The 26,770-nt window shown below is 48.7% G+C and overlaps 1 protein-coding gene across 1 annotated transcript in view; it reads left to right on the top strand.

Annotated features, from left to right (window-relative positions):
• The first annotated feature begins 1,008 nt into the window (after window positions 1–1,008).
• NGF (nerve growth factor) overlaps window positions 1,009–26,770 on the top strand; it is a 51,853-nt gene continuing 26,091 nt past the window's right edge. The window contains exon 1 of the mRNA XM_028502854.2: window positions 1,009–1,315. The gene's annotated coding sequence lies outside the window, so the exon portion shown is untranslated. The remainder of the gene's footprint in view (window positions 1,316–26,770) is intronic.

Here is a 26,770-nt window from a genome sequence, read left to right as displayed (position 1 = left end):
CAGTGCCTCTCCCGCTCTTGGTCTCTCTCCCCACATCCTTTTCTCCCCTGTGCATCTGGCGCAGGCGAGGGGGTCAGCATACGGGGAAGGAGTGCAGACATCTGACTGTGTTCCACGCCGAGAAAGTGGGGCATGAATTTTAAGACCTATGGATTCCCCAGAACATTATTACAATGAAGGATGCACATTTGGTGAAAAACTGGACTTAAGGGATATTTCTGACTTGCCAGTTGGGGCCGGGGTAGGAAAGGACAGGTGGTTGGTCAGGCAAGCTCCCCTGTCGGCTCTGAATCCGAGGTACCCAAGAAATGTTGGATGGCCAGCCAGCAGATCCCACCTCACTTAAAGTCCCCCTGTGGGGATAAGGAGGAATTTGGGGTGGGCCTGGGGTAGCACAAAAGGCTGGTTGTCTGGGTCAGTTTAGAGTCAGAGATCCCTTGCCAAGCTGATAAAAGTTGTAGACCCTCTACCCTGAAAAACTGCACGTCCTGCACACAAACGTACAAATTAGCTTACAGTTTCAGAGGGATCAGGGACCCCAGGAACTTGCAGAACTTAAGGCCCTGAGTCTGGATTCTGACACTGAAAGCCTCTGTTTCTGGTCCGCAGGCGGAGCTCGCCCCTGCCCAGGGGCCTTCTAGCTGGTTCTGGGTCCGTGGAGCACGGTCCTCCCCCGTCAGGGCAGAGCCAGCACCTGCATCTTAACGGCGCTCCTTTGGGCGCTGGCTTCCGGGTGCCGGTGACGGGAGGCATCCCAGGAGCAAAGCTCCCTTGGCATTTCTCCCTGGACGGTGAAGAGCAGCCAAGCCGAAGGTACGGAGGGTGAACAGGGTAATCCGCACAACCCCAGGCACTGGCGATGAGCAAAGCTCTGTGTGTGTGTTGGGGATGGGGGACGGGGAGCCCCGGACAACTCCGCCCACCCTCAGCCCATTGGCCCAGTGGCCACCAGAAGTCAGCACCCGGGCCTGGTGCCCCTAGAAAATACGCACCAGTGCTTGACTTGCACAGCCCCTTATACCCCTGTGCGTTTCCATTTGACCTCTGGGATTTTGACCTTTTCCTGGCTGTGTTGAGCCAGATTTACTGGGAGCGATTCATCGCTAGTCCCCAAGACCCCCTACGGCTGGGCACGGCAGCCCAGCCCAAACAGGTGCGGGGCTCGGGTTAGGGGGGGCCTGCAGTGCCGGATTCGGATTTGAAGTGAGGAGGAGTCTGGGAGGAGGGGCTAAGAAATTGCAGAAGCAGTGTAAAAGCCGCTCCAAGCTCCTGCACGGCAGAGAGCGCCGGGAGCCCGAGGGGAGCGCAGCTTTGGGTGAGTCTGGCGGCCCGGAACCGGGCCCCGAGAGGGGCGCAGCACCGGTGGGAGTGAGGGCCAGCGGGGCGGGGCTCCCCTGGAGACAGTGCATGGATCCCGGCTTAACACCTCTGGGAACCCCCAGGGACTGAAATGCAGCGGTGAGAGGAATGTGCCGAGTGGGTGCGGGAGCGCGGGAGCCTCGGCGGGAGGGCGGGCGGGCGGGCAAGTTGTGGGAGCAGCAGTCTTTCTGGTCTCAGAGTTCTCGGCCTCCCAATGGTCCGAAGTTCAGGAGGCCACCCAGGCTCCTGCAGGAGCTGCACCACTGTGCCAGGAACTATTAGCTCCTAGGCTAGAGGGGGACAGTGCACAAGTGAGGGAGAGCGAAGGAGCGTGAACAGAGATGCGCGGGCGGGAGCGCGCCTGGACTGGAGGAGTGGTGGTCTTCATCGCTGAGCCGAGCGCGCTGAGCGGGGACGAGCTCGATTGTGCGAGGAGTCTGGAAAGTGCTGCGCTGCCCCTACGTAAGGGGACTGGAGGGGCCGGGCGTGTTGGATCTGGTGCCAGAAATGGAGCAAGAGTCTTGGGGCTCTTCTGTACTAGCTGGAGGCCTGGGAGTCCTAAAGGAGGGCCCCCGGAGCTTGATGGCAAAAGCCTGCGCACCAAGGGACCTCCATGGAGCCACACTGGATCGAAGTCCCCAGGGCTCAGAAGGGCTTTTTGGGTCACATGCCTCACCTCCAGCTGTCTGCTGCCAGGTGTGGGAGAAGCTGGCATGGAGGGGTGGGGCGGGCAGCGCCTTGGGTCCAGGCAGCAAAGACTGAGGGGAGAGAGGATTCAGGGATCAGAGAGCGGCATCTCTGAGCCAACACAAACAAGAGGCTTAGCTCCGTTTGATTACAACTTTCCTTATCCTTTCAACAGCAACAACAAAAATCTCTGAAATTCTCACGGAAGGTGTTTTCTGCTTGAACTTTCTCTTCTCTTGCGACTTGAGAGGTTAAAAAAGAGCTTGCTTGCTAGGCTGGTTTTTCCAAGCTGTTCCAGGTTAGAAGTTGTAACAGTATGAAGGATAATTTATGGGTGTTTCATGCATTAAAGTGTATTACTGCAAAGCCTTTTGGGTGCTGTGGGTATTAAGGAAAACTCAGTGCACGTTCCCAGCTGGAAACCGAAATAGTGCTCTCCTGGGTGTCTCTGTCCCATCTGTCATCCTGGAGAAAAGGCGCTTGATTAATTGTCCTGGCTCCATCCTCTGGGTGCACCCACTGCCCGTGCCAACCCCTCCTCCCCCACGTGCACAGCCAGCTGCATTCTGCAAATCCAGAAACGTGCAGGAGGGCCCACCAGTAACTTATCTCCAGGGTCTTCAAGCTCTTGAAGCTGTCATTTAAGCCTGCTGGAGGGGAATATTTCTTGTGCAGTGTTTACAGTTTCCTACCGAATGTCTGAAACTTTCTCCCTCGGCAGAGCCGCAGAAAAGAATCTAGAGAGTCTGCTTTAGGTGTCAGCCTAAGTAGCCCCGTTGTCAGTCCGTGAGGGGCAGTGTCCCTAGAGGTTCAAGAGGGGACAGGGACCTGGGGGTGGGGGACTGTGAGAGTGGTCTGTGGCCGACACTGTTGGCATGGACACACAGAAGAAATGAATGCTCCTCAGACTTGGGTCCTTGGAGGGGGTGTGGCTAATATCACATGCTACCAAACCCCTGCCCCATGCTTGTCCCAATATTTTTATGCAGGTGAAAAAAAGGGCAGCCTTGAAGGGGAAAATGTTAGGAGTCACCCCCAAGGTCTCCAGGGCATGGGGCCATATGTCTGAATGAACTGTGGGAGTACCTGAGAGGGCTTCATAACCAGCTGCTGGGACCATACCTTCCCTGGGCAGCAGTCTTACCCCTAAAGCAGCCCACCCCACTAGAGAACTAGAACGTTGGGTCCACTCAGGGTGCCCATCCTCATATTGGTGACTCTCTCTGCACCCTTAGGCTTTCTCAAGGAGTGAGGTTCTCACTTCTCCTATTGCCCACCTACACCTCCCACCCAGACAACCAGAGTAAGGAGGGGAGGAAACTCCATACTTCTCTCTCTCCCTCCCTCCCTCTCAGAAATCTGTGCCTTGGCCAGGAAGGGGGCCCCAGCTGCCGACATCAGCAGGGAGGGCAGGGCAGGGCAGGGCAGGGCTGCAGCCCGAGGGAAGTTTCTCATCATTACTGAGATTAAGCTGATGAGCAAACCGCACAACTTCACTTATAAATGCGAGTGGCACTACTGCCACACACTCGTGGAGCGCCCCATTGCCACACGGCTACATGGGAGCCACAGAGAAACTGCAAAGGAAACACAGCTACTGCTCTTCCCGAATGGGCACCAGGCAGGGGCCAAGCAGACGTCGGTGCCACACCAGGGACCAGAGGCCCGGCCATGCATCTTCTCCGAGAAGACCTTGTAGGACTCCAGGGCCCAGAGTAGGTAGGTCTTGGAGACCTTTGCTGGCAGCAAACATTCTGCTCTCAGGAGGCAGTGGGAAGCTTGTTGAGGATTCACTTAAAATCTCTGGACACCTCTGAGCAAACACCCTCTGTTCCCAGAGGGTTTCTCTTTCTTTGACTGGCAACTCTGATCTTACAAACCATCAGCTACACTGTCAGCTCACAGGCTTAGCTGGTACGAGACATCGACTCTGTGATGGACCACCTTTACAGACCAGCATAGGGTGGTGGCATCAGGCAAATAAATGGAGATGGAAGGCCCTTCCCCAACCCATTCCCAGGGACCTTGCCTCCTGACGGAGGAGAAACGCTTAACATCCAAATTCTAAATAGCGGTAAAACCGAGATGGCCCTGAGGCAGAAATGCAGCTGGAGAAACTGAGGCTTCGGGGTCACCAGCCTTCCAGTTGGGTGAGCATAAGAATTGTCACTGTGTAAGCCAAGGAAGATAGCCCTTCAGCCACAAAGTCTGGCCAAGACCAGAATAGTGAAAGCATATAATAAGTAAGAGTTTCTCATGCCTTGTGATGTTTTTATCATCCTCCTGTGGGCTACTTTACATGTTTCTGGGGAGTTTCTATAGACACTGGCCCCAGATTACGACACAGTAGGAATCAGACTGTAGCATTGAGGTGATCTCTTGATATTTTTCTCCTGCGTTTTGGGTAGCTTTCCTATGGTAGTGTCCTGAGTTCTGAGACAGGAGGGAAAGTAGCTTTGTGACCTTGAGCAAGTCACTAAATTTCTCGGGCTCCAATTTCCCAATCTGTAGGGCAAGTGCATTGAATTATTAGTGTTTCTGAATGGGACTGTTGGCAATTGGAGACAATCTTGGGTAAGTATGACCTGTTTACATAATGCAGGAAGTTTAGTATCCCTGTTTTATCTACTAAATGCCAGAAGTCCTGGTGACTACCAAAGATTCCCACCCCCCACCCGCCATGCCATATATGGCTAAATGCTTACTAAAGGAATACGATTGCTCCCAGTTGAGAATTCCCTTGGAAGTTACCCACGGGACCTTTCTTCCAGGCCCTGACGTTGAGCATCTATTTTGTCACTGAGTCGGGACTTCAGAAGCCCAGCCCTGAGCCTGACCCTCCAACAACCAGCATTTCGGGCTCCAAGAAGCCACTGACAGGAACGTCAGTGCTGTCATCCCACCTGGCATCATCCTTTGCCTTTTGTCAATGGAGCGTAACTACAAGTGACCCACATGAAAACAAAACCAGAAAGAACAGGGGGAAGGGACAGGCGGTACCAGAGCACCGCGGCCTCCGCCTGTGCCGTACACTATTGAAAACACAGGCAGACTGCTCGCCCCGGGTGTCCACTGCACTGGGGGGAGGCCGTGCCCTCCTGCACTAGATGGCTCGCACTGTGGTACCAGGAGGTCCCTTCCCTGAAGGAGAGAACGGGGAAGCAGAGCCCTCCCCAGCACTGACAGCACTCCATACCCTGTGGGTACACGTTGGTATCAAATTACACGGGGCCCAAGCTGTGAGAATAAATGGGCATCAATGCTGTGACATTTGATTTTAAGAAGCAGGCTAGCAAGGCTGCCCCGGAGGGGTGGTGCTGGCAGCTTGGGGCTGATTCTCAAAGAGAACGGCTCCCGTTCTCCTTACCTCTGGCCCAGTCTCTCACTGGAGGACAGAACATTAGAGCCATTTGGTTATTCACAGGCAAAGGGCTAAAATGAGTGCCTTTGGAGGACATTACAGAAAAACCTACTCACCCATAAGCAGTAGGAGAGAGGAAACTATTGAAGCAGCAGGGTTGGTAGAGTCTGGAGCTGCTTTCTTACGAGGCAAAAATAAATAAAGCAAGGACTGGGAGACATAAGGGGATACCCAGTGAGGCTGAGATGGGTCTGAGACTACAGTCTGTCAGGTGGGACTAGAAAATGTTTTTTGAATTGCCCAAGAGTTTGGCCAAACTCTTTCACTTGTGGAAAATCTTTTCATTAGCAGTAGTATTACTCAGAGCCAGACAGTCAGGGTTTCCCTGAAAACTTGCCACTGGGCTAAGCAGATGGAGAGGTTTTGGCACTGCCTTTGGCGACTTCTGCAGGTGGAGAGGAGCTGGCTCCGAAGTCAGTGGCAATGAACAGCCCAAGCCTCACACAGAAGCCATGTCATGTGGAGGGCAGTTACCATCCACTGTGGTTGGAACACTTTCCCGGGAACCACTGAGTATTTGCTGTTTGGTGCGGATGGGCTGATTTTTCATTTTCCTGTGGCTCTTTGGGCAGTAGCCAGGGTCTGCTTGCTACATGCTGCTCCAGAGTGAGCCCAGGGAGGACCACCTGGAGGAAGCCATGAGTGCTCAGCCCAGGTTGGGGGTGCAGGGAGGTCCTGTCGCAGCCCCCCATCACTGTGGATCTGAGGTGTGGTTATGGTGACTTGCAAGCCTTACTGGCCCAGTCTGGTGAAACGCCATCCCATCCTAGGCCCCGAGCAGACCTGGCTCCGGGGTTAACACCCTGGGGTGCCACTGGTGTGGGAGATCCCAGGAGAGCCAGCCTGCCACCCCTGCACCCTCCTCACCTTAGAGTGGGATTTTGAAGGGAGGAGCAGCCATGCTGGGCTCTGACTGCACAAGGGATGCCGGACTAGGTAAGCAGAGAGGAGGGACAGGAGCAGCAGGGGGGCAGGTGGAGGAGAGTACCTCTTATACCCAGTTCCTCTTCTGGAAAGGAGAGACACCAGCGGAACCTCCTCCGTCAGCCAGGATGCTGTGCACAGTAGGCCAGATAATGTAGCTGGAACACAGCACGGGCTTGGCACACAGTAGGCACTTTCCGTCATGTTTCCCCTCAGCAGGACTGATCTTGAAGGGGTCCTCTCTTGATGCCTTTCACTTCAAGTCAGACAATATCATCTTTGCCTTTTTTGTCTCTGTATTTTGACCTTCTGTGATTAACCTTCTCATTTTGATAGAATTTTAACCAAACACTTCATCTTCTGCATTTTCTTTGGCTCATAATATCCGGGTAAAAGGAGACTTGTAGATATTCTCCTGTAATTTTCTTTCAGAGGCAAACTTCTGCACAGACTTTTATTTCAGAGATGTTATGCAACGCTCTCTAAATAAGGCATTTCTTGAGGATGGCCATTTGTACTGGCAACTTTCAGAGTGTTTTGGTTCCTTACCCCACATAACAACTCCTCCTCCAACAACTGGTGTCTTTAGGACCTTTTTGTATCTTATCAAACGTACAAGAGAAGGAAGGAGGAGGCTGCGAGTTTTTCTGTGGTAGCGGGGCATTTGTGATCTCCCACAACAAGGTTCAAGGGCTTACCAGCTGTTGCTGCATTTCATACAACCAGCGGTTAAAGTGGGGGACAGTCCCCACACCACCAGGAGGGAGGTCCACCAGCTATGAGACTGCTGGGTTGATTTTCATTCTCCCAGTTAGCATCTTCACTAATATGCTAACCAGGGGACTGGGCACTGTAGGGGCATCATGGTCAATATAAATCATGATCCTACCCAAGAGGCTGGCTCAGGAGCCAAAATTAAAATAGCGAAGGGGCTTGTCAGGTCATGGGAATGAGGGAAGGCCGTAGGCTGGTGGGGTCTATGGTAAACTGCAAAGAGTATGCCCATCAAAAGGGGACAGGCCATGTGTCCCCTTTGCTTTGCCGGGTTATAGGGCCAGTGTGGCCAGATCTTCAAACTTTTCCAGAAAACTCAAAGCTTTGAGTTTGAATGGATGATTTTTTCACTTTCAAAACATCAGTACAGAGCAAACAAAATCAGTCAGCAGGCTTTTTTACCTTCTCATCTAGACCTGGAGCAATTGAGAGCAGTATCAAAGGGGAGCAAGCTGAAGCGCGGCTAACTGTGTGGCTCAGAGAAGGGAGAGGTCTGAATGATGAGGTGCCCTCCGGGAAGACTTCCTGGAGGAGGGAGCAGGGAGGGAGATTTACTAGAAGATTTTATTGGTTCTGTGACCACATTCCTTAATCCCTCTAAGCCTCAGTTTCTTCATCTGCGAAAGGGAATTAAAAGGTCAGTCTCGGAGGGCAGTTGTAAGGCCGAGTGAAGAGAATGCAGCAAAGTCCTTACTTAGCCCAGAGTCTGGAATGTAGCAAGTGCCTGGTGAGCCTGAGGTCAAACGCTTTTTTCTGCCCCAGCAGAAGGACAGAAGATGCAGGTTTCCTCCTCTCCTGCCCTCTTCCTGTTCCTACCCAAGGCCTGTGTCCCTGTGCCCACTTGTCAGAATCCCACCCTTTTAAAAACCTGACCTGGGCCACCGCAGAAAAACACAACTCTCCTCAGTAAGAAGGACAAGTACTCCGGGACACTGTATAGACACGCACGGCAAATATTCAAGGAATTCTTAGGAATTAAAAAAAAAATCTGTAAATCTGGATTTTTGCATGAGGCCATCACAGGAACATGTTTTCTCAATTAGTGTGCACATTGCTGGGAGTGAAGTCACCGAATCCGCGGCTCATCGGGGTGAGTCGCGCTGAGCCACCTGATCTGGACTCCACTTTCCGTGACCTAAACCTGATTCAGCCAACCCTGTCCCTGCCCCTAGCTGTCGAGACGCAATCACCCCCCAAATCCGAAACCACAGTGGAGACGCACACACGCCCCTGAAAAGCAATCTGATTTCAGATCCTAGGGATGCTCACCACAAACTAAGAAAGACAGCCCTACTCTTGATGGTAGATTGATAGATTCCCTACAGCCCTGCGTGCTTTCCTTTTCCTTTGGCATTTATTGTCAGAGGGTGACTGTGCATTGCCCCTCGGAACAGATGAGACCTTTAGGTTCTGAAAACAGAGAAAATAGTTGCTTTTAGGAAAGCATGCATCAACTGCTTAAAATATTACCAGTCGGTGCCTGAGATCAGCGATTATGTTTTCTGGATGGTTTCCTGGACTGACTCTTTTCCAAGTATACGGCTTTGTCAGATACTTGCAATTTCTGAAATATTTGATTAATGATAGCCCCTTACCAGGGGGATGGTCCGGAGTGCGCAATGAGCAGCATGCCTCAGAAGCAGAGATGCTGCCCAGTGTCCAACGAGGTCAAGCAGGGAGTTGCAAACATTTGAAATCAACTGCCACAGACTAGGGGAAAGGAAAATGTTTTTCAAAGTACACACTAAGACCCATTGCGAAGACGTGAATTAATTTGCTATTCTCTCTCTCTCTCTCTCTCAATGAAAGAGTAAATTTTTTAAAAATTAATGTGCATTGCATGTAATAAGGGAAAGTATTCATGAAATTTCTGTTTTAGTTGTATATATATTATACATATACATGCGCAAGCTGGATTGCGATGAAAAATGTATTGTTTCACTGTGAGTCATGGTTAAAAATGCTTAAAAGCTACTGGCATAGATGACAGCATAATTTAGAAAAAAGGCATAGCTCTGAAGTCAGGCACGCCTGGGGTTCAACACCAGCTCTGTGGTTCCTAGTTGTATGATCTTGGGTAACCTGGGATCTCTAAGCATCGGTGTCCTCTTCTGTAGGATCAGACTGATCACCCCCTCAGAGGGCCTGTGCGTACATTGACCAAGGCCTGGTGCTGTGCCTGCCACCAAGGAGGCCCTCAGGGAGAGCTGCTGCATCGTCTGTCCTCCCCTTCTCCTCCTCCTCTTTCTTCGTCTTAGGGATGACCCAATCTCATCAGAACCACCACTTCCCTGAATGCTTTTATCCCTGAGGTGTGCTGTTTCTCTGGCAAACACAGCAAAACAATAATCGTATCTTGTCTTTGTTGCATCTTCCATTTCATCTTTCTCCGACTTCATGCTTGCAAAGCCATCTATCTATGATTCTGGTCCCTAGATGTGACCATGACAGCCATTGTCCAAGGGGTACAGACATCCCCCTCCATCACTGGGAATGACAGAAGGGTGTCACTGCCTTTCATGGCCTGTGACTGGGATGAGTGCCTTGGTCCTTGGGTGGGTGCAGTCACTCTGGAGGGAGCTTCTGTTCCCACAAATCACATCCTTTCCCTGAAGTATATTTTTATAAGGACAACAGGGCTAAGATACCATTAAAGTGTTGACATTGTCAGATTCTTAAGAAGTCCCTGCCCGGGGCACCGAGCCTACCATTTTCTCGTGAGGGAGGCTCCAGGCTGCCCCAGCTCGGAGGGCTTACGTTTCTCCCCTCCTGTGAACAGTGTAAAGTCTCCTAGAGTGGACCCTGGAGCTGACACCCTGTTAACTGCAGACCTCAACCCAGCCACATCCCATCACTGACCCCAGACCTTCCCTTCCCTTCCCTTCCCTTCCCCAGGGGGCGGTGGGGTGGGGCATGTGGGGTGTGTGAAAGAATGACCCACACCAGGAGGGGGCCACAGAGGTGACTTGTCCCAATTTTCTTGAGAGCCTGGCTCATGCAACCCCTGAAGACAGATCAGCAATGACAAACTGCCTGCCTCTTTTTTAATAAGGAAGCGTCACCTTTTCCCCTCTTCTGTATTTCCCATGCTCCCCTGGGGTTCATTCCAACTCTCTGCTCGTAAAAACGCCCTCCCGTGGGGCCCCGTTTTCACCGCTGAGACTCAAAGAGGATTATTAGTGGCATCTCCTCAAATGCCGAATTCCAATCCAGACCAAAGATTTAACACTCCTTTCTAGGCAGTGAAGACATCTCTATTTGAGCCTGCCAGGCAGTGGGGCTGAAGGGGAGAGAATGGATTTGGTTCCAGTACAACTTTCATTTACTCTGAGTATCCTTTGTTCCCTTCCACCACCACTTATCCCACCACTCGCTGTAAAATTAATGTCACCATGGCAGTTGCACATTTTAAATAACATTTACAGCAGAAGACATTTGTCACCTCTTACCCAGCCCCCTCCCCTCTGAGCAGGTGGGCTATATTGAACTTGAGCAGACTGCAGGCCAAGCAGCCAAGAGGCTATTTGACTGCATCACTGTCGCACCTGGGTTTCTGGTTTTCCTGTTTGTTTTTAAGGAAAAAGCGAATGCCAACTTACTTTTTCTGTGCTCAGAAGGGTGGGAGCACATTTCTGCCCTTTCTGAAATTCACAGTGACAAATGGAATCAATTGTCCCCAGACATGACACACCACCAGGAATGTTTCCTAGGCACGAAGTGAATTACCTTTCTTTTCATCTGGGTTCAAGTGTTGTGTCTGCCCTTTGATGGGGAAAGTGTGAACACTTAGAAATGTTTTCGTTTTCCTTTTTTAAGGAGGTCATACATCAAAACCTGATTCCAGATTTCCTGGCCATGTGTCAGCATCTCGGTATCTTAGAAATGAAAGAAAATATTTGGGGGGTGGGGCCTTTAAGCATTGTTGTTCTGCATTTTTCTAAAAAAGAACAGGACATGTCAGAAAGTAGAGGGCTCAATAAAGCAACAAATATGTTTCAAAGGTTCTTTTTAAAGCACCTTTATGATTAAGCAAAAAAAAAGTAATTCTAAATGTTTACTTCTGGTCATTGTAACTCTTAAACGATTGTGGACAGAGTTTGGACTGGTGACACTTGTACTTGGGAGAATTCTACAAGCCCGTCTGAGTCTTATTTCTCCTATGGATTGGGGAAGTTTTTGTGTAAGAATAACAGTTAAGTCAGGTGTGGATTATTTATTTCAACTGCAACTCAGGAAACCAGGGTTGATTCCAGGCTCAGCCTTCTCCTAGTGGGTAATGGGGGCAAATCACAGAACCTCTCTGAGCCTCTGTTTCTTCATCGGTAAGAGGAGAATAATAGTACCACCCCTGCACACTGGATAGCCTGTTGAATTGAATATGGCTGCCAACTGGGAAACACCTTGGCTGTAGGTAAGACGTACGATGTGACAGCCCCAGACCAGGAGTAGCAGACTCCAGGTGCCAGTGCTGGCTCTGCTCTTAGTGGCTGAGGGAACCTGATGGTCACTTACCCTACATGAGTGGTCCACGGTCCTGCCAGCCCATCCCGTGCAGGAGGCCTGTGCTCAGCGCTGAGTGGGCCCCTGTAGGCTGAAGCCAAGGGCACTGTGGAAAAAATATGAACATGGAGTCAGGCTCTCCAGATGCCAGGTCCAGGTGGGGCTGAACCACATGATTAAGGGCAAGGTGCTATAGCTCTCTGATAGCCAGTTTCCTCTGCTATAAAATGGGACTAATAGCACTTCTTAGCGTCAGGACTAAACAAGGCAACTTCTGCAGAGTCTTTTGGTTGTTTAGGACCTGGTTTCAGAGTGGTTGTTGGTGTTGAACATGAAGGGATGCCTGAGGAGCTCCCCAATTATGTGGCGGTGAGCTGGCTGAGGACAAGCTAAGGCAGATGGAATTCCAGGACCAGGGCACCTTGGGGACACAAAGCTCTCTTAATGCCCCTTCTTTCTCACTGGCCTTCTCCTCTGCCCCTTTGCCAGCTTCTTCTTCTCCTGACCTCAAAATATTGGAGAGGTCAGGAGTCCAGTCCAGAATCCTTTCTTTGCTGTATTGCTCTTTTCCTAGGTGACCTCATGCTCCCCAGGCATTAAATCTGATCGATGACTTCTAAATATCCATCTATGTACCTGTGGCCACTTGGGTATTTAGTGGACATCTTGCATGTAGAATTTTTGACCCCTAAACTACAGGGTCCAGCACAAATAACTCCCCTTTTTAATGACAAAATCTCTTATTATAAAATCATAAGCAGGAAATTCTGTAACATAACAATATCACACTCAAGCACACCCTAGGACACTAAGTGAAATATTCAAATTGAAACTAAATTATTACACCCATATTATTACCCTACCAACCACACTCAAGCAGTCCTTCCTTCTGCTAGACCTGCTATCCTTCAAGTCTATGTCAGTCTTCATGACATCAGTATTCCCACAGCAGTTCAGACCCCAAATCTGGAAACCACCCTTGATTCTGCCTTCCTCATCCCCTTTCCTAGCCAGCTCACAAGCAAGTTCTATTGGCTTCAAAGTAAATTCTGAATCCAGTCACTTCTCACCATTCCACTACTGCTTCTTAGTCCAAACTCCTGTCCCCTCTCACCAGGGTGACTCTAAGAACACCCCCCATGGGTCTCTCTGCCTCCATTCTTGTTCCCTCACAGCCTTTTAACCCAACAGCAGTCAGAGTGCCCTCTTAAAGTGTAAATCACGTCACATTATCTCCCAGTTCTCAGCCCTCCGATGGCTTCCCATCACACACAGTATAAAATCCATATTGCTGTCATGGCCTTATTTCAGTGGTTCTTACCTGGGAGTGAATTTCCCCCCCAGGAGACATTTGGCAACACCTGGAGACATTTTTAATTGTCACAAGTGTATGTGTGTGTGGGCGGGGGAGGGTGGGTGAAACTGGCATCTAGTTGAGTGGGGTCCAGGGATGCAGGTCTGCATTCTACAATGCACAGGACAGCCCCCCACACCCCAACAACAAAGAATTATCTGGCCCCAAATGCCGGCAGGGTTGAGGTAGAGAAGCTCTGCTTTTACATGATCTGGCCCTGGCTCCCTCTCCAACACCCTGTGGCATGCTGGCCTGCTCTCTACTGCAGCCACGCCGATCTTCTTGCTTGCTTCTATGTCTTCAACACACTCATTTTGTGACTATCTTGGGGCCTCTGCTCATGCTGTTTCCTCTGTTTGGGACACTCCTACCCATACACCTTCTTTACCTAGTTAGCTTTTGCTCACCATTTAGGTCTGTTCAGATAACACCCTAGTTTAAAATACCTGTCCCCACCCCCCCCATCAAACCCTGACACCAATAGACTTTATTCCCTGACTTGACTTTATTTAATGCATAGTAATTCACTCTGTTACTTGTTTTCTTGTGTTAAGAACAAGGGCGGGAACTTCTGCATTCGCCATGTGCTTCATCACACAGTGGGAGCTCCATGAGTGTTTGCTGAATGAATAACTAGTTGATAAGTGTGGTACAGATGTGGAGACTGCAGGAGGTTAGGAAAGGAGATTAGTGGGATGCAGCATTTTGGGAAAGGCTTCCTGGAGGAGGTGTGCCATGGGTTGCACTGCAAGTTTCTGGAGTCCCCACCCCACAGCTAAGCTGGCCCCGAAGTGGAGCAGAGCTTTGGAGGTATGGCTTCCTCTCAAGCACTTATGTACCTGGGGGGCTGTCTTGTAGATTAGAGCCAGCTGTGGACTTTAATATTCAGTAGGATAAAGAGCAAAGTTGGAAGTCTCAGAGGTCCAACATGTGTGATTGAATAGAGGAGTCAGGAAAGAGGTGAGTGGGGGCAATGCAGGAGCAGGACAGAGAAATCGAGGCTGGGGTTGATTCCAATCAGGAGCAGAGCCCAGTACAGAGAAAGGGAGGAGCCCGGAGAGAAGAGCAGCCATCTCTGGGGGAGAATCTCTGAGTCACTCACCCTGATGGGCTCACGGTAATTCCTGGGGAAGGAACTGGGGGTCTTCTGCCATTGGTTTTCCAGGAGTGAGTGAGGGGGACTGGGAAGTAGATCAGGGCCATTAGAAAGGCCAGGGAGGGGAAAACTGAATCTCTCACGCAGCCAGGCAGAGACTGTCCTGAATAGACATACATGACCTGTATAGAGTTGGTTCTATGTAAGATAATTACTGAAATCGTGTTCCAAAAGAGTCTTAATTCCAAATACTCTGATCCATTGTCAAATACTGGTACTTTGTTTCAGGTAAAAAAAAAAAAGTAATTCTTGTAATGCCACATAAGACCATGTATAATCCGTGTTTAGCACGTGCCAAGTGATGAGTGGGTATGCACCCCGTCCCAGGTCAGCCCCCAGTGCCACCTCACAATAAAGATGTTGATGCCCAGTGGGTGATGGACTGGTGGGGAGGGTGGCAGACCATGGGTCATTTTTCCAAGGCCTCAGATTTCCAGGGTATGCAGCTCATGGAGTCTCCCTTGGGAGGGGCATGCCTGGTCTCAGATGCAAAGGTCTGGTCATCCCTACATCTCCATCAAATGACACAGTATGGTCCTTTTAGGGTCTGTGCCCTCAGGGCCACCTCAGCACACTTACTCATAACCATGGTTCATTTTGCTGCCTGGATACTCCTGAGGATATGACTACAGGAGACAAGTTGGCCAATACCTCATTTTATTAGTCTGTAAATGTAGGTTTAAAGTAATACACCTCAGATGTAGACAGCTTACTCCAACCTACCAAAAATATCATTATGGACATTTACAAGGTCTGAAGAATGATATAATGTTAATGAAATTCAGATGTGGTGGATTACCCTAGTGTTTAATTTAGCCCTGACTCAGTCCCTAGAAATATGGGTTTTCCCGCAGACGTCTTCTCATAGCTGCCCTGTGTGCCTTGTAGGGCTGAGCTGATGAGGTTGTCGGTCACACAGCCTCGGAAGCCATAAAACAGCCCGTCGCTGGCCATGCCTCCTCTGCTTCCTCAGAGAGCTGCTGGCATGCCACCTCGACTTTCTGTTCACAAAGCCTGCCAGCCAACTTGTCGCGGGGGCCCACTTGATCATAGGTCCTCTCCTTGGTCTACAGAGGTTTGATGCTCCCAAACTTCCACTCCATCAAAGAGTGATCTCTGACCCTTCATTCATAATCAACACACAGCTGGTAAAGACTCAGGCTGCTGCTTCTCCCAGGGGCAGATGCTTTCAGCAGCCATCGAATTCGGTCAGAAGGCAGCAGACCCCTCACAGGCAAGAGAGCAAGCAAAAAGGCCCTGAGCCTTTCTTCTTACTGGTTGTATAGCTTCAAATACATTATATAAACTCCTTCCGATTCTCGGTGTCCTGAACTGTACAACTGGAGTAATAATAATAATACATCCTTACAAAGTAGTGGTCAAATGAGAGAATCTATGTAATGGCACAGTACTTGGCACATGAAAGTTGTTCAGCAAGTGACAGCTATTCTCACTGTATTAATAACACCTTAGAGTGAAATTTCAAGCAGCAGTCAATGACTCATGCAATATTTTGGAGCTTGAGGTCTTTGTAAAGTGAGAGACAAGGGGCATGGAGTGTAAGACAATAGGAGGAAATCGCTAGACAAGGAAAGCACAAGTTCAGTGTCATGGTATCACTGTGATTTAGAGCTCATTTGTGGGATAAGCCTCAGTTAAGCCCCCTACAAATTGGGAGTAATAATAAGATGGCTGTAATGATTAAATACAATGGTACTTATAAAATGGTTAACTTACCACCAGGCACATAAGCCCCCAAAAGTTTAGTGTTCTTGTCATTCTTGTTGTCATTGTCACAACCCATCTTCCTCAAGGGGGTTCCTCTATCAGCTCTTTACTCAGGTCAAGCTCCTGCACAGACAGGTCCACCCTGGGCTCCTCCCCACTGCTCCAGAATTGGGGCTGGGACAGCTGTCCCCCACCCCAAGGGTCTGTTCCCATCACAGGGCATCTACAGACAGCTAAAAAGTCACTCCCACAGATGTCTGGGATCCTCTCCTGGAGCCCTCCACGTGGCTTCGTCACATCTCAAGTCAATGTCATGCTGCGCACAGACAGGGAACTGTTCCTTTCCTTTCTTGCCAGGGGCCTGGGGGTGTGCTGCCTGGCTCTCACCTCTCATTCCTGGGATGGTCACAAAAGCAGGAAAGCTGTGGTCTCTGAAATGAGTAAATTCAGCAACCAGTGAAAGGGAAAGGGGTCCAGAATTTAGCATTTGCCATTGGCCTGGCTAGAAAGTGCTGGACTGGGACAGAAAAGAACTCCCAGAGACAAGAGCTCTCCAGCTTTCTTGGCCTCAGGGAGAAGTAAATTGCAGGGTTGGCTCATTTATGATCAAAGCTACCAAAACTTATAAAATGCTCTGAAGCTGTTTCTGCCCATATGTTCCTAAGGAAACATATAAAACTAGAGGAACTTTTGGTCCCACCAAAATTGTTAATTAGAACCAGTTCTCACTGCCAAGGTGAGGTCTGTCTTAAGGCTAACTATTCCGTCGTTTTTATTGTGTCCTCATTGCATTGCACTGTCCTGGGCATTAGCTGCATTGAGGACATTTAAGACTTGGACCTGCCCACGGGGGACCTATAAGCTGAATGGCACATTTTACTTCCATTTTAATTCCAAGGAAGCCTTTAGCCAAAAGGGAGAAAAATCACTGGGACGAATCTAATACCACAGGGTCTGATGGATTCTTCTGTGACCTGGTAGCCTTGGACATGAAAAGGAAATGAAAGCCTTTCATTATAAAATTTTCTTTCTCCTCTTCTGCGTGCTTCTTCTGTCTGCCCCTGTTCACCCTCTGCCACACACACACACACACACACACACACACATACACCCATGCACACACAAGCACATGCAACTACACACACAAAGTAGAGGCACAGCTGAGGCAGCTGCAGACATTCAGGATCCGCGCCAACCATTCTGACTCGGAGATCCATAGGATCCTAGCGTCAAACAAATCATGGGAAATCAGGCAGTCCTTTTTTAAATATATGATGGGGAAAAAAAGGAGGAGAGAAAACCGAAAAACTGGTAGATGAAGTGCCTTGTCCAAAACCAGAGTTAGCAGCAAGGCCCAGCTCAGGTCTCATCAGTCACTTATCAAGCGCTAACTTTGTGCCAGGAGCTGTGCTAAGCACTGGTGACACTGGGTGGACAAAAGCCATATACAGTTCCCTCCCTCACGAGGTTTACAGACTAGTCAGGGAGACAGTGCACCACGCAAAGTTAGGGGAAGTCTCCACTCTGATCAGTGCTGTATGCGAAAGACCCACATGTTGTTCCAGAGGGCGTATTAGGCAGGCAGGGAAGGCTCCCTGGAGGGAGGCATGGTTCATTTGAGATCCGAAAGGTACACAGGAGGAGAAGCAGAGGACTCCAAAAATAAAACGAATTCCTCCTTTCTCATCTCAGAAAATGTTTCAGACAGGGGCGCACTGGAGCCACAACTCATATGGGCTCACACTTGCTCCACTGTGAACTTCTCTTCCCAAATCCACACTCAGTGAGGTCACGCTGGTAGCTTGAAGTTGGCCATGGTGGGAGTACTTACGCCTCAGAAAGCAGTATATGCTACAAATCAGGCCCACCCTCCCCCGCCTTTGGAAAGTCTTTTACCAGCACCACACATGCTGCATACATTTCACCTGCTGCCTAGCTGTGGGCAGCACAGACCCTGTCCTTTAAGCCGAATGCCTAGTTCACTGCTGAAACTCAATCAAGAACCTGTTCTCAGAAAGGCACTGTCAACAAGGACCAAGGCCCTGGGGCTGTTTATTTCGGGCCCTGGGCCATCTGGCTTCTCCCAGAATCCAGGACATCCCAGCCAGTTAGTAGCAAGCAACTAAGAAAGAGCCCTTTCTTGCCATCTCCGTCACCCCTTGGCGTCTAATGATATTTATCAACCGCCCACGCCTGCCCAGCACTGGAGGAGACACTCAGCAGGCGGGTCTCCAACCAGGCTTTGACCCCTCAGGAATTCAGGGCCTGGCTGAGGCCACCAGGCTGACATTGTGCTTCCTTAATATAACTCGGGCTGCTTGGGGCACAGTAACCAGGGCTGACAGCCCAGCCAAGGGCACAAGATTAGGAGGTGATGTCCCTGCTGGTTTCCGAAGTTGGTTTCTAGGCTCAGGAAACACCAGGTGAGTGGAGGTCAGAGCTCATAATATACACAATTTGATCCAGTTTAAAACAATGGGTTCTATGGACCTTGCCCTCCCACTGAACCCTGGTTCTCTGAAGAGATTTGCCAAATAAGAAGTAAGTTTTGAGCTCTTACAAAGACTGGCAGGAAGCAAGAATGGGTGGGCATCCTGGAGTTAGGGTTTTGCAATGAAGCACCTTTGTTTCAGGGGCGTGTGTGCACCTGTGTGTGTGTGGAGTATCTTCTGTGCACACAGCATATGGGGGAGCAAAGAGTGACAGTGGACAGTGGTGCAGGGTACCCACAAAGCAGTCAGGCAGGGCAGGTAGATGGAGAATCTTGAAAGAACAGACCAATCATGGGGTCTGGTTGGGAAAAGAAGCTGAGCTCTCCAAGTCAACAGAATTATTCCTTTCCCCGTGATCATCTCTCAGCTCCTGGGCAGGAGCCAGGGACTCCCACTGATCAAGACTAGCTGTCCTGGATGGGGAAGGCACCCCCATCCACCACCACCTCCCCTCCCCTGGCCTCTGCAAGCTCAACCCCTTACTAGCTTGACCTTTATTCAGATTTGAAAGCTTAGCGTCACCTGTAATTCTCCACACCAGGATTCTCAGTGAACATGCAGGGAATGTTCACTGACTGTTCTGTGGGGGTCCCATGAAGTTCCCCAACATTCTCTGCCATTAGCACCTCTCTGGGCACCGCCACCTGGCTGATAGTGACTCTCAGGGAGCCTTCCCTTAAAAGCAAACCCAAGAGTGGTCAGGGTGGCATTACCAGCTTCTGACAGATTTGAATTCACTCTCAGATTATCAAGCTGCACTCTCGGTTGGGAGTGACATCATGGCTCAGGGAGAAAGGCTCCCCAAAGGGGGTGTGTTCTGGAGCACAGGGGCCAGCAGGTAGGCTGCCAGGGCGCTGGGAGGTGGTGACGATGGAGTGGTTGCTGTTTGCAGGTGCTGTGTATTTAGAGTGCAGAGGAGACAAAGGAGAGAGGGCAGCTGGAGATCACAGGTGTGAGGAAAGAGGTTGGCATAGGGCAAGCCACCCCCGTAATTCAGACAAAAGTCAGGTAGCTGTGATAACACACCCCCAGCTGCCCTGCAGAGAAGCTACATCCCCTCCCTGTTCCTTTCCTGAGACTGACTGGGGACCCAAGGGTGTCTGTTGACCCTCTGGCCCTATGCAATAATTGGGGGACCGGGGCCGGACACTGCTGTCTGTGAGGAAGTCTGCAGGCCAACTCTGTCCAGTCATTGGTCGGGGGCGGCTGTGGGTCTCCCCACTGTGGCTGTGCAGGTTGCGTCCTGCATAGGGCACCCAGCCGAGGGGTTGAGTCAGGGCTCTGTCCCTCAGACGGTGCCCTGGCACAGAACTGAATCTGCCTGAGAAAAGGCACCTGCTGCTAATCCGCACAGGGGCTCCGTGCAGCCCCACTGTGCCCGACCCTGAGAAGCCCCCGAGAGCCCTGGGAGAGAGGCCCCAAGTGAGGATGGGAAGCCCAGAGAATGGGGAAGGCATGCACCTTGGGGCCAGCAGAGAGGCGGCCTTTGGAGAAGGGCAAGGTGAAGTCCAGTGCTGCCCACTTAGCAAGGTTTCCTAGAGTCAGCCTAGGGTTATCCGAAACGCCACTGAAATAAATGCATGTGGTCTGGCGATGAAGGGATGTTTTCTTTATTAACATTGAAATAATTAACTTGTTTATGTTCATACATTCATTGTCTAAATATTATTAAATAAAACATCTTATTGCTGATAAGTATCCAAACATCGCAGTGAACATGGGACCCCTGCCAGCGGCAGGGATGTGTTTCCAGTTAGACAGTGAGCAACCACTTTGCTGCCACAGTCACTTGTCTGGGGTCTGGCTGCGACTCAGCCGGTGATAGCTCTTTATCAGTCTCAGGTGAACAGCACTTGGATAAAGTGCAAATTATGCTCTACGGTCAGATCCCCAAGCACGTGGTTAACAAACACAGCGGCATTGTTTCCTTGAGTGGGCCTTGTTTTCCATATGTGGGCGGAATTCCAGACTTGAGAATTCTGCATCCAGACTTCATAGATTTCTTTTTTCTAATTGAGACAACATAACCAATCATAAAGGACAATACAAGCCTGGCCTCTTGGTGCTCCAGAAGGCTCTGGGTCAAACCCTGACCTCTGCAGGGGTTGGACAGGATCCAATAGCAACCACTGTCTTCTGTTGTCAAGCTGGACCACAGCTCCACGAGACCAACTTTCCACTGGCTTCAGGGGTGTGGACACAGAGCAGATGTGCCTGCTTACTGATATGCTGTAGGAGGGAACTGCTCTCTGGGTTTATTGAAATCAGATGCCCAGCACTGAGAGCAGCCCTGCAAACCGCCAGAGGCTCCAGGAAAGTGCCCTCCCATTGGACAGTTACAAGAGCCATGACTCCACCTCCTCACTGCTGGGCCAAGCTCCATTTTTACCCACCCGGCCAGGGAAAGGCCTTCCCTTCTCCATCACACACTCTGAGGGGCCAGGCCTGTGTCTAGATAAGTAAAGTAATATAAAAGTTTGAATACCATGGACAATTCTAGAAGGATATGCCCTGAATGTTAACATTAGTTATCTCTGAATAAATGGGATGGGAATAAAAAACAGGATGACATATCTGGAATTTTGCATACTTGTTTGAGAAAGTTACACTCAATCCCCAAATCATATTCCTCTTGCCACAAACAAATCCAGGGGTTATGGAGAAATCTTTTTTATATGCAATATCCTTCTAGAAAACTTTACCTTGAAATACTAGCTAGTTAATAAACTATTTCAATTGCTCTAAGATTAAAAAGTGTCATCTCAGTTGCATGGACATTCTTTGAGATGTTCTGGGTTAAAGGAATGTAATCTGGGTAAAACAGTGTTAGAGTGAATTCATTGGTTGGTGGGTTGGTTTTTGAAATTCACCCAGGCAAATATATATATGGCCTCAGTTTCCTCCTCTGTGCAAGAAAACAACTTTTTAAAACAGATTTTATTTATTTTTAGACAGAGGGGAAAGGAGGGAGCAAGAGAGGGAGAGAAACACCAATGTGTGGTTGCCTCTTATACACCTCCAACTGGGGACCTGGCCTGCAACCCAGGCATGTGCCCTGACTGGGAATCGAACTGGCAGTGCTTTGGTTTGTAGGCTGGTGCTCAATCCACTGAGCCACACCAGCCAGGGCAACAACTCTTCTTATAGAGCTATAATTATGAGCATTGAGATAATCCATGTAAAGTATTTGCTGCAATACCTGGCACCTACAAAATATTTGATTCTGCCCTTAAAATCTGCTTTTTTCCCAGTGTTCTCCATCTCAATAAATCACACCTCCATCCAACTGGATGCTGAAACCTTGGAGTCATCCTTAATTCTCCCCTTCCTCACTCCTCTCCATTGTGAGGGAATCCTGTTCGCACTATTCCTTCCATACAGCCCACTTACCATGTCTTTTCACTGTCCCTACATCCAAGCCCAGACCGTCACCTCCCCTCACCCAGATTATTACAAGAGCCATCCAACCTATCTTCCTGCTTCCACTCTAGCTCCCCATTGTGTAGGCTCAGCCAGAGAGCTTCTTTAAAAACAGATCATGTCACCTCCCTGCTCGCCACCTTCTCATGGCACCCTTTCTCCTTCGGAATAAAGTCCAAAGCCCTCTCCAGGACGATAAAGTTCTACAAGAGCTGACTCTGGCTGCCTCTCAGATCTCATCATCTGCCCTGCTCCCCAGCGATCATCTGCCCCGGCATGCTCCTGCCTCAGGACCTTTCTGCTGGCCGTCCTCTGCACACGCGTTTCTGCATGGCTCTCTGCCACACTTCATTCAGGGCTCACTGTAAACATCACTGCATCAGAAAGACCGTCCCTCACCAAACTAGCACTTCCCCAACTGACCTTCCCCAACCCTCACCATGCTTTGTTTTTTCCAGCACTTCCCACCAGCTGACTTCTGTTGCTTATTTATTCTTCTCTGTCCACCTGCTCTAGAATTTGAGTTCCCTGAGAGCAGAGAACTTTCCCATTATGTTCACTACTGTATCCCCACATGTGGAACAGTGCAGTTAGCACATAGTAGGTGCTCAATATACATTTGCTAAACAAATGAGCCAACAGTATATTTTCATCCTGTGCTTCAGGTTAGTTGTTTGTGTCCTTCTCATATTACCCCACCCAGACCAGGCTCTTCCCCCTCTAACTCCTGTCCTTCCTGGCACCGAGCACCCACACAGACAGGCACTTGTTACATGTTTGTTGAATTCAGTTGAACAATTGTCGAGCACTAGCGAATGATGTGACACTAAGTCATGATGATGTGACTTAAGCCTAGTTCATGTCATTTACAAGAGGCATGTGCCAAAGGGTTTGTTCATTTTTCTGTGAGATGGTCCCCGTGTTTCTTCAGCACTCTGGGCAGAAGGAGCAGCCCTCATGGGGCTTTGCGTGGTGGACCAGACTAGAAGGTACAGTCCCAGCTGAGCAGAGTGCAGCGACCTCCCGTTAAGCCTGAGCAGTCAGAGCCACGCTCTGGGGATAGCAGCAGAAGTAAATGTGACCCAAGTGCTGACCAGACCTGAGACATTAACTAGGGTCACAGGGTCTGTCTTAGAAGGGGAAGGTGTACTGTATGCCCACCACAGCACCATGCAGACACCCAGAGTTTTGCTCCTGTCTTATTCTGCCACACTTCTACAGAACCTGAAAACTCTATTCCTCAACTTTGGAATCACATCCATTGATTTGCAGTGATGCACTGGGTGGGGGTCTTTCTGCAATGCCATCCTCAAGACTCGTGTCCCCAGGTCCCAGGTACAGGTGAGGCTATGCTCCTTTGCAAGGGGTCCAGGTGCAAAATTCATTATTATAGGTTGGGATAGAACATGACACAATCTGCTAGGATTCATTTGGCAAATTTATCTTAAAGACAAAGCTACTTGCAAAAATGGATTTAGCCCTGCCTTCAACTGTATCCTCAGGCTCAAACATTTAAATAGAAATAATTCACAAAATGTGTCACCGTCTGCTTGTATTTGCTCCTCATGGTAATAGAATGTTATTCAACTCCCCAGTTCACCATCAATTATTTTTAAACTGTTTTTTAAAAAATAAAAACCCTTTGGGATCTGGAAGACTTGTTTCATTTTGAGCAGAAAAAATAACTGTACATTTGAAAGATATATTAAAGTAAAAATAAGGGAAAGAGTTTTTAATAAAGAAACTTAACATGGTAGGTGTTTTTGTTTTTACCTTTTTAGTGGGTTGGTGTCCTTAAGGGGTCCTCATTATGGGAAGCTATGGAAGGAGACCCACCAAAATCAGAGTGAGTGCAGATTTGCAGAAAAACAAGCAGCCGCTGCCCCAGGTCACTCAGGGCTTTGCGGCCAGCAGTCTGCTGAGAAGTTATCAAGAGTTGAGCAGTTCAGGGCAAAACACATTTTAAAAATAAAAGTACATGCCCAGTGGGAATAGTAAGAAAAGACTCATCCAAATTTTTTAAAAATGTGCATCCAAGGCTGCAGCCATGTCAACGAGCCAAAGCAGGGCTCTCTAAACCAGAGCTGCGAGGAGGCCACTTGGGAAAGCTACTGAAGGGCAGCATAAAGAGTACCCTGGTCTCTCCCTCACACAGGCCTGGCTTGGAAGGATAGGCTTCCTTTTAACTCTCTCTAGAAAATCCCCAATCCTAACTGTATGAGCTCTGGTATACTGGTTTTCAAAGCATCAGTCAATTCAAGAAGCTATTTTCTTTGGATAGCTAGACTAATTATTATCAACATGAATTTCTTGGTATCTTAAGTCAAATTTATGTTACCAAATCTTTGGTGAACATATGTTTCCATGATCAAATAAATTTGACCTCAAATCAGTGAGTCCTTCTAGGGATTCCCAGTGCATATTAGAATATGGAAAGAAAGCTCTGATTAAAGAGAGCTGTTTCTAACCCAGCAATTCCCAAATGCATTTGGCCACAGAACCTTCCCTCTACCAAACCTCTTTTGACATCCCAGGAACGGGAAACACTGGTTGAGACATTCCTGTGGTTCAAGGCCAAGATCAAGGGCCACTTCCCATTGAGATCATCCATTCACTTATTAAATGGACAGTTATGAGGTGCCTTCCACAGGTCAGGCTCTGCCTAGGCTCCAAGATGGATACAAAGTAGAAAAGTGTATAGGCCCCTGCACTCCAGTAGCTGTCAGTGCAACGGGACAGGTAAGAATATGAACAGATATCAACAATTCTATGTGATATACCTTCTCTGAACCCCATTATGGCTGACCATCTGTATAACCCAAATTAGAACCCAAGTTACTCCCTAAGTATTTCCTGTGCATTTGTCTTATCTCCTCCCTGTATTGTTTATTACTTGAAGGCAGGGCTCATGCTTTATACTCCACGGTACTGAGCATAGAATTGGACACATTATGGGTCATCCAATGACTACTACTTGATTGATTAAAGACTAAATTAGATGATACCTGAGTCCTTTTCAGTTTTGCAGAGTTTCTAAGTCTTTCTCAAATACTAATACAATCCTATGCCTCAAAATTATGATGAACCACAAAAATGTTGACTAATTCAACATTTGAATTAGTTGACTAGTTTTCCAGGGGCTATCTTAATGTCATAGACATAACAAAATTAATGTGTACTCTCCTCCAACTAGGCAAGCCACAGCAAACTAAAGCAATTAATTTACTCTCTGCTTATAGACACAGCTGAAGTGTTAAAACTTCATGACTTGACCTTGTCATCGGAGAACAGCCAAGTTTCTGATTTTACATATGGGAACCCTGAGACTCAAGTGAATGTTTAGCTATTCATTGTAGAATTTAATACAGATTAGGGTTAGCCACAAATTGGTAACACTTGGGGAGTTGTTAATTTCTTGCTGGCAATTTCACTATAAGCTCCCTTTATGAATTTCGGATTTAAACTTGGCATTTTCATCTAGAGTTTAGGCACATTTATTTGATTTTCATATGCAGAGTGATTCCTAATTGTATGACCAGTAAATAGCACCTCAGATGCTTTGTATCTCTGAGAATGGTGCAGAACTATGGAAACTTAGTTTCATAAGTGAACAGGAAGTGAATTTAATGGTGTAAATTACACTGGGCTCTCTTATGATATGGCAAGCTTTCTCAACATCAACTTGATTAACATTTTGGCCCAGACGACTCTTCATTGTGGTAGGTGGTCCTGTGCACTATACAATGTTCAGCAGTAGCCTCAGCATCTACCTGTGAGATGCCATAACAACCCCCACCTCGCTATGGCACCAAAAATGTCTGTAGATATTGCCAAATGCCCCCTAGGGTGGCACTGGGGGTCAAAAGCACTCCCAATTGAGAACCACTGTTGATAAAAGAACCCCTGGTGATTTTAGACTAATGGTAAGTGATGTGTGGCATTTTGTGGATTTTCTGTTAGTAGGTACTTATTATGCTTTAGGACCAGATCATTCTTTTTCCTAGCCTGTGTGGCCTGCAACAAGTTACCTAACATCTCAGTATCTCAGTTCCCTTGTCTGTCTGATGAGTGTAGGTGAGCAACACACTGAAAAGGCCTGAATATAATGCCTGGCAAGTGGCAGGCACATATTAAATGTTAATATGTATAAATATTATACTATACATATTATAAGTTACATATGTTAATACAGTGGTTCCCCTGCTCCTATCGCCCCTCCTACTCCTCCTTCCCCCAAAACGGGTGTGAACACAGCCAAACAATAGGCACTACAAAAAGCCTAGTGGTTTGTTTCCAGTTTTTTCCTTCCATGTAACAGATAATCAGAAGCTGACATTATATCCAAACCTTATGCGAGCTTTGGAGTATGCCGCCACCTAAGTCAGCAACAGATAAAGGAGAATCTGAGTCCTCAACCCTTCGCCTTCATGGCCAAGAGCTGCCAAATACAAGGAGTGTGTTCACAGACACCCAGGCCATTCAGCAGTTTCTTATTCTCTGTTCAATGTGATAAAACTGAAACTTGAAAAAATAGAGGCTGCTCATGGGCTGAGCATGTCCCCCATCCATGCCCACCCAAAGCCACCGAGTAAACCTGGTGGCTCACACTGACTGAGCCCCTGCAGGATGAAGTAGCTTGGACTAGGCACCATGGGGTGAACACTAACATGGGCTCATACCTGGTATCGCCTGAAACCTGAAGGGTTTACAGAAAGAACATATGGAAAGGTTTATGGACTTTACTTTCATTATAAAGACATTACAACAACATTATGAACCACTTGGAAAATGAAGGAGAGGAGGAGAGCTCCCAAAGGTCTAACACTCAATACAACTGTTTTCATTTTGGGTACTTACTTCCAGGCCTGGTTCCTATTCACGTGTGACTTCCCAGACTGCAGGGATTTCATACATAGTCTTCTCTAACCTGTTTCCCCCGTTTCACACTACGTCAC

The sequence above is a fragment of the Phyllostomus discolor genome, chromosome 14 (assembly GCF_004126475.2).
Source record: "Phyllostomus discolor isolate MPI-MPIP mPhyDis1 chromosome 14, mPhyDis1.pri.v3, whole genome shotgun sequence".
In the NCBI taxonomy this organism is placed as follows: domain Eukaryota; kingdom Metazoa; phylum Chordata; class Mammalia; order Chiroptera; family Phyllostomidae; genus Phyllostomus; species Phyllostomus discolor.
This window is presented reverse-complemented; position numbering and strand designations above follow the sequence as displayed.